At 40.8% G+C, this 12,202-nt stretch overlaps 1 protein-coding gene across 1 annotated transcript in view; it reads right to left on the minus strand.

Annotated features, from left to right (window-relative positions):
• DENND2C (DENN domain containing 2C) overlaps window positions 1-9,904 on the minus strand; it is an 88,564-nt gene extending 78,660 nt beyond the window's left edge. Inside the window, exon 1 of the mRNA XM_017869783.1 lies at window positions 9,790-9,904. The gene's annotated coding sequence lies outside the window, so the exon portion shown is untranslated. The remainder of the gene's footprint in view (window positions 1-9,789) is intronic.
• Between the last annotated feature and the right edge of the window lie 2,298 nt (window positions 9,905-12,202).

Raw genomic sequence — 12,202 nt, forward strand, 5'->3', positions numbered from 1 at the left:
GACAAGGTCTCATCCTGTTGCCCAGGAGGGACTGCAGTGGCATAATTGCAGCTCACTGCAGCCTCACTCTTTGGACTTAGGCGATCCTTCTACCTCAGTCTCCCAGGTAGCTAGGACCACAGGCATACATCACCACACCTAGCTAATTTCTTGTATTTTTAGTAAAGACTGGGTTTCGCCATGTTGCCTAGGCTGGTCTCAAACTCATGGGCTCAAGTGATACTCCTGCCTCGGCCTTCCAAGCGCTGGGATTAAAGGCATGAGCCACCATGCCTGACCAAGATTGCCTCTCAACTAGAAAAATTCTGGATTCATAAAATCTGCTTAGCTCCTTATCTCAACTATCAAACTCCATTATGATATAGTAAATAGCTACAGTTAACTCTGAATAAAATATTTTAAACGTTGGTTACTCAGCAAGCTTCCTTTAATATAATTAACAACTTTCAATATATTCATGAGATTCAGAAAGCTTTCTGTGCATTCCAAAGCTTTGCAATACATAACACAGCAGTTTCAAACAGCACTCTTAGCCCTTAGAACAAACAGAACAGAAATGGAGCCCAGCAGTGACTTGCTGGGCAGTATGTTCATCCACAGCCAGCTTATTGTTTTTGCTGGAGGGAAAGCTCCAAGGAGCTTTCCTGCTGCCCTGGACAGTCAGAAGAAAGCAGGAGGATGTCTATACCTTCAGCTGTATTGTTTTGACTACTGGCTGTAAGTTTGTCTCTAATTCCCTCCCTCCCCTTGAGTGTTGGAAGGTGCTTTGAGGAGATACTCACTAAAACACAAGTGTGAGACTTGCATGGGAGGCTGGACAAGGGGGAGGGAACACTGTTAGTAGCAGCTTCAAACAATGCTTAAAATAACTGCTTTATATTTTCTAATCACATTTGCTATTCAATTGCTCATAATTAATAGTTTTTTCCCAGTTTAATTTCTGAGGATCAACAATTTATTTTTTTAAATTCTGTAAATATGCCCATACAGCTGTGGTTAAATTTAAACAACACAAGAAAATCCTCCTTATTATCTTCACTACCTAAAAGCACAGTACAACTTAATGATACCAGCAACTCCATCGATTTGGACTGCAAAATCTGGGCCAGACTCTAACCATCTTACAAGTACTGTTGAAATGTCCCACGATGGTAAAGAATAGAGATATGTCATCACTAAGAAGTATAATTTTAATTTCCAGCTCATTTAGTGTCAAAAATCATGAGCACAATATCCATGAATTCTAGATGAATACTTTTTTCAAGAGATATGTAGTCATTTTTCCCTTATGCCACTGATATACAACTAAATGAGACAATAATCCTTCTCAGGAATGATCCTTGAATAAATAGGAAACTGAGATAACTTTGTCTCTTTTTATTTCTTTGAAAATATTTGAAAGGGCTTATTTAAAAGTCCAATATGCTATGTTTCCAAGAATCTTTTTAATTTTAAGGATTTTAAATTTTCATTTGCAACATTATATGAAGACATGGGTCTGTCATTTTACTCAGATTTTGCCCATTTGATAAAGCCATATTTTAAATAATCTTCATTCAAAGTATTATACTTTTTCTCTGGTGACCATTTCCCTCAACATTTCTGTTCTTCCAGATCCAGTTATTGCACCTACTTCTGTATTTTTTACTTTGTTTTTTCCCTCTAATAATGAAACAACAAATTTGAAAGGCAAATTGATCTAGTTTGATTTAAAAATACAATTATCACTAGACTCTTGAAAATATCACACTTGACGAATGCAAAGTTCAAAAATAAAATTTGGTTCAACAACTCACCATTTTTAACAACAGCAGATAAAATTCTCCTACACTTTGCTTAACCCTGATTTATGTCAATATAACTATACAATGATAGCTATCACATTACACTCATGATTAAACGGACCATCACTCTAATTCACATAATTTTCCTCTTTTGTTCCAAGTTACCCCTTATAGTTTAAATAGGGCCCAGGGAAAAGGAAATTTTCAGTAAATACTGTTGTGCAGCAGGCTATGTCATTTCCTCACAGAAGGCGCTATTATTACAGCCTTAATAGACCCTTATTTAATCAGAATATCAAAGAGTACAGATAAATATTTAAATACAAAATTACGCTTTACATTGCTAAGTAACCAATTCAAACACATCCCACACAGCTGGGAGATTTTGTTTTTTCACTCCAACAGAAAAAAAGACAGAGAAAATGCAAATCCCTTTCCAGCAGCAGCAAAATAACTCTCTCTCTCCCCACCAATCTGTCCTGAATTTTAACATCCAAATAAAAAATCCACAAACGTCATTTCTATGAATTCAAACTTGAAGGAAAACAAATAATTTCTCTCCATATCCTTTGTTGTAAATACCACCGCTATGAAAACTATGAAAGTTAGAAATTTAACTTTAAAAAGTAGAGCATAAGTAACCTTTAAGTAATATAAATGGATTAATATTGCCTAAACTGAATGCTAAAAACTCTGTTTTCACACCACTAACCAGAAGTCTAAGATTCATAAGAAAAAAAAAAATCTTGAGTTTCTTCCTCAAAAACACGGACCAGGCATAATGGCTTCATACTCGTAATCCCAGCACTGCGGGAGGCTGAGATGGGAGGATCCCGAGGCCAGCAGTTCAAGCCCAGCCTAGATAATGTATCAAGACCCCATCTCTACAAAAAGTTTTTCAAAAAATTAGAAAGTCTGGGTGGCATGCACCTGTAGTGCTAGCTAACTTGGAGGCTGAGGTGGAGGGATCGCGTGAGCCCAGGGATTGGAGGCTGCAGTAAACTGGAGTGCCACTGCACTCCAGCCTGGATGACAGAGAAAGACCAAAAAAAGAAAAGGGAAGGGAAGAGGGAAGAGGGAGAAGGGAAAAGGGAGAAGGAAAAGGTAAACACCTGGGATAGATGTGAAAAAGTCAGTCCTTTAAATTTTCTTCTCTTATCATCATTTAATCCTTCAGTCTTAAAATTTGCTATACTGCTTATAAAGTGGAGACATTGTCATATTTTCTTATCTTTAGCATAAAAATTATTCATTCAGGGCAAAGAAGAAAAAGAGAAAAAAATTCCATCCTGTCCAATCCTCTGGGAACCAGTGAAGAACACCCTTTCAGGTTTATCTTTTATTTCACCCAGGCTTCAATGTCGCCACTTTCACAGAAGCAAAAAGATCAATGTTTTATTGATTCAGTAAAGAATATTGAATATCAAAAACCATTTTTCAAACATACTTCTTTATTCTGACTCTACAGGTTAATCTATTTCTCTGTATCTCAGTTTCCAAATGAGTAAAGGGAATATTTTCCATTTAAATGAGAAATGGAAGATGAATGAAAATGTTTTAAGTATTTTAAGAAATGTACTAGAATTTAAAAACAGGAGGTATAATTTCGAAGAACCATGATTTTTTTCTAAACCAAGCTTACGAATTTAAGTACTTCAAAGAAGATCCCTTTGGCAGACTATGGCCTACCTGTGGGCCAAATCTGGCCCACTGCCTGTTTTTGCAAGGCCTCTTACGAGTGGTTTTTACATTTTCAATGGTTGGGGCAAAATCAAATAAGTATAACATTTTGTGATGTGAAAGTTATGTGAAATTCAAATTTCAGTGTCCATAAATAAAGTTTTATTGGAACACAGTCCATGCTTACTCATTTAAGTGTTGTCTATGGCTGCTTTTTGGCAGAATTGGGTAGTTGTGACAGAGACCGTATGGCACACAAATATTAATATTTGCTATCTAGCCCTTTACAGAATATTTGCTAACCCCTGCCTTAGAAGACCATATAGTTATTCTCTTTTTTTTTTTTGTCTTGTCACCCAAGCTGGAGTGCAATGGCAGGATCTCGGCTCACTGCAACCTCTGCCTCCCAGGCTCTAGCAATTCTCCCACCTCAGCCTCCCAAGTAGCTGGGACCACAGGCATGTGCCACCACGTCCGGCTAATTTTTAAAAATTTTTTATAGAGACGAGGTCTCCTTATGTTGCCCAGGCTGGTCTAGAACTCCTGGGCTCAAGCGATCCTCCCATCTTGGCCTCCCAACGTGCTGATTACGGGCATGGGGACACAGTCTTTTGTTGTTTTTTAAGCTTTGTCTATGATTTCCAAGAACTAAACATCCAGTGTTGGGATAGGAATATGCTTTTAAAGCTTTGATTGATGGTTAAAAGAAAAAAAAAAAAAAAAAAGCTGAGCACAGTAGCTCATGCCTGTAATCCTAGCACTCAGGCAGGCTGAGGTAGAAGGAGTGCTTAGGCCTAGGAGTTTAAGATCAGCCTGGGCAACACAGTGAAACCCCATCTCCACAAAAGAAAAAAATTTATTTATTTATTTAAATTTTTTTTGAGACGGAGTTTCACTCTTGTCTCTCAGGCTGGAGTGCAATCGCGCAATCTCAGCTCACTGCAACCTCCGCCTCCGGGGTTCAAGTGATTCTCCTGCCTCAGCCTCCCAAGTAGCTGGGATTACACACACGCACCAACACATCCAGCTAATTTTTGTATTTTTAGTAGAGATGGGATTTCACCATGTTGGCCAGGCGGGTCTCAAGCCCCTGACTCAAGTGACCCACCGCCTCGGCCTCCCAAAGTGCTAGGATTACACGTGTGAGCCACTGTGCCTGGGCAAAAAAATTGTTTTTTAATTAGCAGGGGGTCAGGCCGGGTGCGGTGGCTCATGCCTGTAATCCCAGCACTTTGGGAGACCAAGGTGGGAGGATTACCTGAGGTCAGGAGCTCGAACCAGCCTAATCAATATGGTGAAACCCCATCTCTACTAAAAAGTACAAAAATTATCCAGGCGTGGTGGTGTGCACCTGTAGTCCCAGCTACTTGGGAGGCTGAGACAGGAGAATCACTTGAACCTGGGAGGCAGAGGTTGCAGTGAGCTGAGATCACGTCACTGCACTCCAGCCTGGGCAACAAAGCAAGACTCTGTCTCAAGAAAAATAAAATAAAAAATAAAAACTAGCAGGGGGTGGTGGTGCATGCCTGTAGTCCTAGTTTCTCAGGAGACTGAAGCAGGAGGATCCCTTGAGCCCAAGAGGTCCAGGCTACAGTGAGCTATGATTGCATCACTGTATTCCAGGGTGGCCGAGCAAGACCCTGTCTCTTGAAAAAAAAAAAAAAAAAAGTAAATAAGTTATATGTGCCACACAAATAAAAGACAGAAAATAATTTCATAATAAAGCCAGAAGATCAATGTTCTTGTGTGGCTGTGAATTTGCTATAAAGCTTTTTCAAAGAGAAGCTCCAATAATAATTTGGGCAATACAGACAGTCCCTGACTTGATGTTTTAAATTAATGATTTTTCAACTTTTTTATGATGGTGCCAAAGTTGTATGTGCTCAGTACCCTCCTTAACTTATGATAGGGTTACATTTGGATAAACTCGTCGTAGGTTTATCATACGTTGACTAACAACAGTTTCAACTTATGATGGGTTTATTCAGACATAACCCTATCGAAAATTGAGGAGCATCTGTACTTCTGGAATAAATGAGTGACCCCCAAATGAAATTTTAAAAGAACAGGACTCATTTGGATGTAAAAGTTGTTCAACTTTCAAGTAAAACCCATTTCATTGCTTTATAATAATTTATAGAACAAAATAACATAGATAAATACTCCCTTCTACCTATACAAAGCAAGTCACTTATTCTTGGCCCTCTTCTCTTCTAATTCTGTATGCTCCCTTGAGCAATTTCATCTGCTCTTACAGCTTCAATTAACACTTACTGGCTACCTCTGAAATCTGAATCACCAATTTTAGTCTGGCTTCTGGACTCTAGATCCTCTCTTGACATCTCCACTTGAATGCTCCAAAGATAATTCAAATTCAACATGCTCAAAATAGAAACAATTATCTTCCTCCAACATTAAAAAATAAAACAAGACCCTTCATCCAAACAGTTTTCCAAGCTAAAAAACTAAGTCATTTACTTTTCTGTTCACCTTCTGAGCCAATTGATTTTAAAGCCTTGTCAAATTCTACACCTTCACTATCTATCCTCTCCTCTCCATCCCTACTACTATTTTCCTACTCCAAGCCCTTATCCTCTCTTATCTGGACTATTTCAATAGCAATAGCCTCCTAACTTATCTCCCTACCTTTTGTCTCTCTCCATCCAATCCAGCCTCCAAACCATCTTCAAGTTATCTTTCCTAAATACCTGTATCTAAAATCCTTCACTGCTCTCCATTGTCTTTAGAATCAAGTCCAAAGTCCTTGGCATGATACTCTGGCTCTTCATGACGTAGCACCAGAAGACTTTTTCCCCTCTTTTTCTGAATCATAACTTTTTTTTTTTTTTTTGAGACAGATTGTCAGGTTGGAGTGCAGTGGCACGATCTCAGCTTACCGCAAGCTCCGACTCCCTGGTTCAAGTGCTTCTCCTGCCTCAGCCTCCCGAGTAGCTGAGATTACAAGCATGCGCCACCACACCCGGCTAATTTTTGTATTTTAGTAGAGACGGGGTTTCACCCTGTTGACCAGGATGGTCCCGATCTCCTGACCTCTTGATCCACCTGCCTCGGCCTCCCAAAGTGCTGCGATTACAGGCATGAGGCACCGCATCTGGCCCTAAATCTTAACTTTTTACTTACCTAAGTCTGTAATGTTGTCTTATAACATATCTTGTACTTCAAAGTATTAAAAGTACCTTTAACGCCGTATTTTTTAGTTAAACTTTCTGCCAAACTGCACTAATTACTCATTTCATTGTTACAAATGAAGGGAAGTGAAATACCACATTACCTAGCAATTTTAGTGATCCTAATGCAATCAGCAAGGAAGCTTTGCAATTTTCTTTTTTCATGTTATTTCCAGGCACCATCTCCTTTAGCCCAACCACCCATTTCTGTACACCCTGGCCTTCAGTGACAATGGACTACAACACATTCCTCAAACATACCATACACTTTCATACTTATCCCTGTTCTTTATTCATATCACCTGTTTCCTGATCCAGTTTCAGCAAACTCCTATTCATCCTTCAAAGCCAAATGTAGTATCTTCTCTCTAATCGTCCTCCCTACCACATGCAGAATGATTTTTTCTCATCAGTGGTTAAACTCTATCTATACTTCTTTTTTTTTTCTTGCATCTCTTCAAACATATATAAATCTATACTTCTTTACAGCTCTTACCACGCTGAAATTGTAGGGACTTATTTACATGTCGGGTTATAAGCTTCTTGAAGATAGGGAAGCATTTTCTTTTCTTGAATCTAACACTTAACTTACAGTCTGAGAACAGATATTTTAACTTCTTAATGAAAGAAGTTATGAGGTGCTTTTATTGAAAATAAGCACCTCATATTGTTAAGATAATGCCATAACTGTTGTTGCTGAGGGACTGAGAGCTTAGAATCAACCCCACGTCATTCACTGGCAACAACAAAAAAAGGGTTCCTACATACAAACTGTAATTAAATCGTATCTTGGACTTGCCTTCATCTATATATTGCAATATCAGTTTATTTTTTCCTCTTTCTTTCCTTCTTTTTGAAATAGTTTTTTATAGACCTCTTTTTAAAATACCTATTAGATGTCATTTGTATCTCACTCACAGAATTTGAAACTCAGTACAGTGCAGAGGTTACAACCAGGTCCTTGGAGTATGACTGATTTGAATTCTACCTTTGCTATCTAGGTTGTCTAATCACGGGCAAGTTACTTAATCTCTCTATGCCTCTTAATGAGATGATCATAATTAACATCTCTCATGGTGCTGTTGTGAGCATTAAATAAGCTAATACATGTAAAGAATTTAGAATACTGCCTGGCACAGAGTAGGTACCAATGAATGCTAGTCGATGTTGTTATTGTTACCATCCGCTTTAAAAACAGCTTTTTTTTGGTACTTATTTTAGCTCACTTGGTAGAACGGAATCTCCTAGATGAAAAGAATTACATACTGCTCTTACATAAATATAATCTTGTGCCTATTGCATAGTAGGCCCTCAAAAAACAATGTGAATGTAAGGTTTCAGACCTCCAAGATCAACAAATTGTAAAATCACAGAAAAATTTATACAGAGTACATGTTTAAAACTCATGTTTTAAAGTAGTTTCAAAAGACCCATCCTCCACTGAATTGTTGAAACATGTTTAAGTAAAACTTCTACAGCAACACACACAAAAATTACATTCACTAGTAACTTTCCCTCTACTACTTCATTTAATTTGATCTTGGTATCCAGTGGCCTAAAAATCTTGCCTATAACTTAAGACTCACTACAGATCATTTAAACGCAATATAATTTCCAGCTTTAGAAAACTGCTTATTGTCAATAAGAAAAATGAATATTCTCCTTTATTGCTGCATTTAAAAAACGCACTGCCACATTCAACACACACACACACACACACCAACTAATGAAAGACCAAGACACATAATTACTACATTTCCTGGTTTCTGCCTGACAAAGTCAGAACAGGCCTACAAGTATCCCCAGCAAAAGCCTACGGGTTACAAAACTGCCATTTTCTTTTGTATTTCCCATCTCCCCGCTAAAATCCCTTGCACACATATCCATAGTAAAGAACAAAAACGTCTATACTAAAAGCTGTATGAAAAAACATATATTAACAATATTTTGGAAGATTTAAATCTTCCTATAAGCAGCCCGTCAATTCACAAAAACAAATGAAAGTCTTGATTTGGAACAATATTCCCAGCTTACTTTAGCAAGCATCTTAAACTACAACTATTTAGCTAAGGCAAAGAAGTAGATTATTTGATTGCTACAGACTTCGTGGTAAATGATTCAGCAACAGTGTATAGATAACACTACTGCGCTATTCTAGAAAATTTCATCAATCATTTAAAAATAGAACACACTCAAACAATGGTGACTTTGTGGGAAAAGTTTAAACAACTTATTTACACAGTAAGCAAGGATCTATCACTTTATCTAAAACACTGCAGGAGAATCACTAGCTTTAGGGTAAAGGTTTGTAAAGTGCCTACTATGTACCTTAGTAGTTGCTTCACAGAATATACACACTCCACACACACGTTCAAATATCTGAGATTTGTAGAATACTCTCACTCATCTCATTTGGCCCTGAGAATGCCCATAGGCATGAACTTACCAGTTTCATAGTTACGGAAAGGGAGGCCCAGGAAGTTAATTTGACCCAGGTATCACATCTGGTTCCGTGGGTTCTGGCCCTAGACTTGAGCCTTTTGACTCATAATCTAATCATCAGCTGCTATACAGCAATAGTTACTCAAATGCTCTTAGGTGTTCCATTGTCAGATTTTTAAATTAAAATTCTACTTGACAACTTTCGGTATTGTGCTTATTAGATGCTGTTAAGAATCAAAACACCAAAAAAAAAAAAAGCAAAAAAATTGTTTGGAAGTGGATCGTCCCAGCATGTCGAAGTTCAAGCTCACTAGCTAATCTTGGAGAAAGCCCGCGTTTCCCCGGGCTGCGGGGCGCTCCCTCCCTCTTCCCCAGCAGAGCACGGCGCCCCGCCTAGGGGTCCCCAAACCCCTGAGGTGAGCGAGGAGGTCCTCAGCCAGGCTCCGCCGCAACCCGTGCGGCCACGAGAGGACGTCCCAAAGCTGGGCCCAACACCCGGTTGCTCCTCCGGACCGGAGAGGTGCCGAGACGGCAGGGCTCGGAGACTCCACCTCCGCCAGTCCCGCTCACACCTTCCGCGGACTAAACCGCGGCGCCTCAGCTCCGCGCCCGACGCCCAGAGGGGTGATGCCAACCACCCCGAGTCCGAAGCCCCTGCGACTTGAGACCCCGCACCGAATCACCCCGACTCCTACCTGTCTGGACCTCAACGTTGTCTCTGTGGCCAGGCTAGTCTCCTGGGTCTCACTCGGGTCCGCTGCGTCCCGCCCCCGCAATCCCTGCCAAAGGCTCCGCCCCGGCTGCAGCCCCACCCCCTAGCCCCGCCCGGTCTGACAAGACTCAGTTCTTATTGGCTCCTATTCCCACCCCTCCCGTTACGCCCGCCCCTGACACCGCCCCGGCCGGTGGTGAGGGAAACTTCCACACCTCAAGTTTGCTGAAGGGCCAGTACCTTGCCAGGAACTCGGTCGCTGCAATTCCAGCAGGCGGGCGATCGGTGCCACCGTCGTCCGGCCAAGCCCTCGAGCCAGAGCTCCATCGCCTTCGCCTGCGGTCGCATCGGGCCCACGGCGACGGCCCTACGCTTTATGTGAAGGTTTACTCTTCACAGCTACTCAACAAGAAAAAGCCTGGCTTAATCAGGGAATCCAAGCACTCTTTCCTAGGCTGACCTCAGTGGGCAAACAATTGCACTACGGTGCCAATTTGAAACGTCAAGAGAAACAAATAACTCTTGCAGCACCTCAGGCTTGGAATCTCAGAACAGGGGTGCCTTGATACTCCCAGTGCGTGAGGTCAGCCCCCACGCCCTGTTGAGACACATTTGCCTAAGCGCTCCGCCTGCAACACGCTCTTGCTCAGGTATGTGCATGGCGTTGTGCCTACTGCAAGCTGTAACCCAGTTTCACCGAGGCTGCGGGACAAGGATCTGTTGAGCCTGTTTCCCAGGCACTCGCTAACCACCCCACCTCGCCTCGCCCCGCCCCACCCAACCAGAGCCTCTTGGGTCTGGTGACCAAACTTCCTACATTTGTTCACACAGAGGTACCAAAATAGAAGACTACCAGAAAGAGAGGTGTTTAGTTACGTATCACAGATGACGGTCACAAGTAAACTTAACCCAAACAATAAAGGCAGCATATCCCAAACAGTTGTGAAACTATGACCTGTAGACAGTAAAACAGAAATTACATTCTATGATGGGGGGAAAAAGTAATGACATACTTAAAAAAAATCATGTCCCAGTGAGGAGATAAATGTGGATATTGTTTGTAGTAAATTTTGAACACTGATCTTTATGGGCTTCCCTCACCAAAAAATAAATAATAATAATAATCTTATCTAACGTATCTTTTTATTTATTTATTGAGACAGGGTCTCTGTGTGTCACTCACAACGGAGTGCAGTGGCCCAATCATAGCTCACTTGAAGCCTCAACCTGTTAGGCTCAAAGAATCCTCCCACCTCAGCCTCCCAAGTAGCTAGTACTATAAGCATGCACCACCACCCCTGGCTAATATTTTTATTTTTTTGTAGATACAGCATCTCACTATGTTGCCCAGGCTGGTCTCCAACTCCTGAGCTCAAGCAATCCTCCTGCCTCAGCCTCCCAAAGTGCTGGGATTACAGACACGAGCCACTGCACCCAGCCCAGAAATGTATTTTTTGTCCTCTGCATTCAGGAAGATTATTTGGCAAAATGAGGCAGGTTGAATTCCAAGTATCACATATGAAACCAAATTTATAGATGTAATAAATGAATTCACATGTGTGTATTGTACTGCCCTCTCATGGGTAAGATGGAGATATACATAATGGTAGTTACTGCCCTCTGAAGTCTGAGAATACAGTGTTTAATGTAGCAGTCTGTACTATTTTGATGAGAAGGAGGCCAAGGTAAAATAAAATCTGGTTCTTTAAAGGGTTTACAAATACTCAACAAACAAAACTTCAACTTAAGAAATCAGGAAGAGATTCTTACACCAGAGCTAGTACAAACATGCCGTCAGGGTTACACCTATGCTTATGGCTGCCTGTATAGAATATAGAAACATGCAGGAATTTGCTTTCAATTTTTTTTCCATTTGAAAGTTCAGGCTGGGCGCAGTGGCTCATGCCTATAATCCCAGTACTTTGGGAGGCCAAGGCACGTGGATCATTTGAGCCTCGGAGTTTGAGACCAGCCGGGGCAACACGGTGAAACTGCGTCTCTACAAAAGATTAAAAAAATTAGCCAGGTGTGGTGGCATGTGCCTGTAGTCCTGGCTACTCGGAAGCCTGAGGTAAGAGATCACCTGAGCCTGGGAGGCCAAGGCTGCAGTGAACTGTGATTACACCACTGCACTGCACTCCAGCCTGGGTGACAGAGCAAGACCCTGTCTCATAAAAAAGAAAAAAGTTCATAACTTTTGAAGACATCTCACAAAATTCTCTTTTTTACTTGTAGCCACACTATAACTTCATGCTGAGGACAACTAGAGGATAGGAATGAAGTCTTATTCTGTATACCTTTGGTATTTAGAATAGTACCTGATAATTTAGCTATTTGATCAATAATTGTTTATTGAGAAAATTGAATGAAATGTCAGCCCAGCCACTAGATGCCAA

This window comes from Rhinopithecus bieti, unplaced genomic scaffold (genome assembly GCF_001698545.2).
Source record: "Rhinopithecus bieti isolate Rb0 unplaced genomic scaffold, ASM169854v2 scaffold_3040, whole genome shotgun sequence".
Classification (NCBI taxonomy): domain Eukaryota; kingdom Metazoa; phylum Chordata; class Mammalia; order Primates; family Cercopithecidae; genus Rhinopithecus; species Rhinopithecus bieti.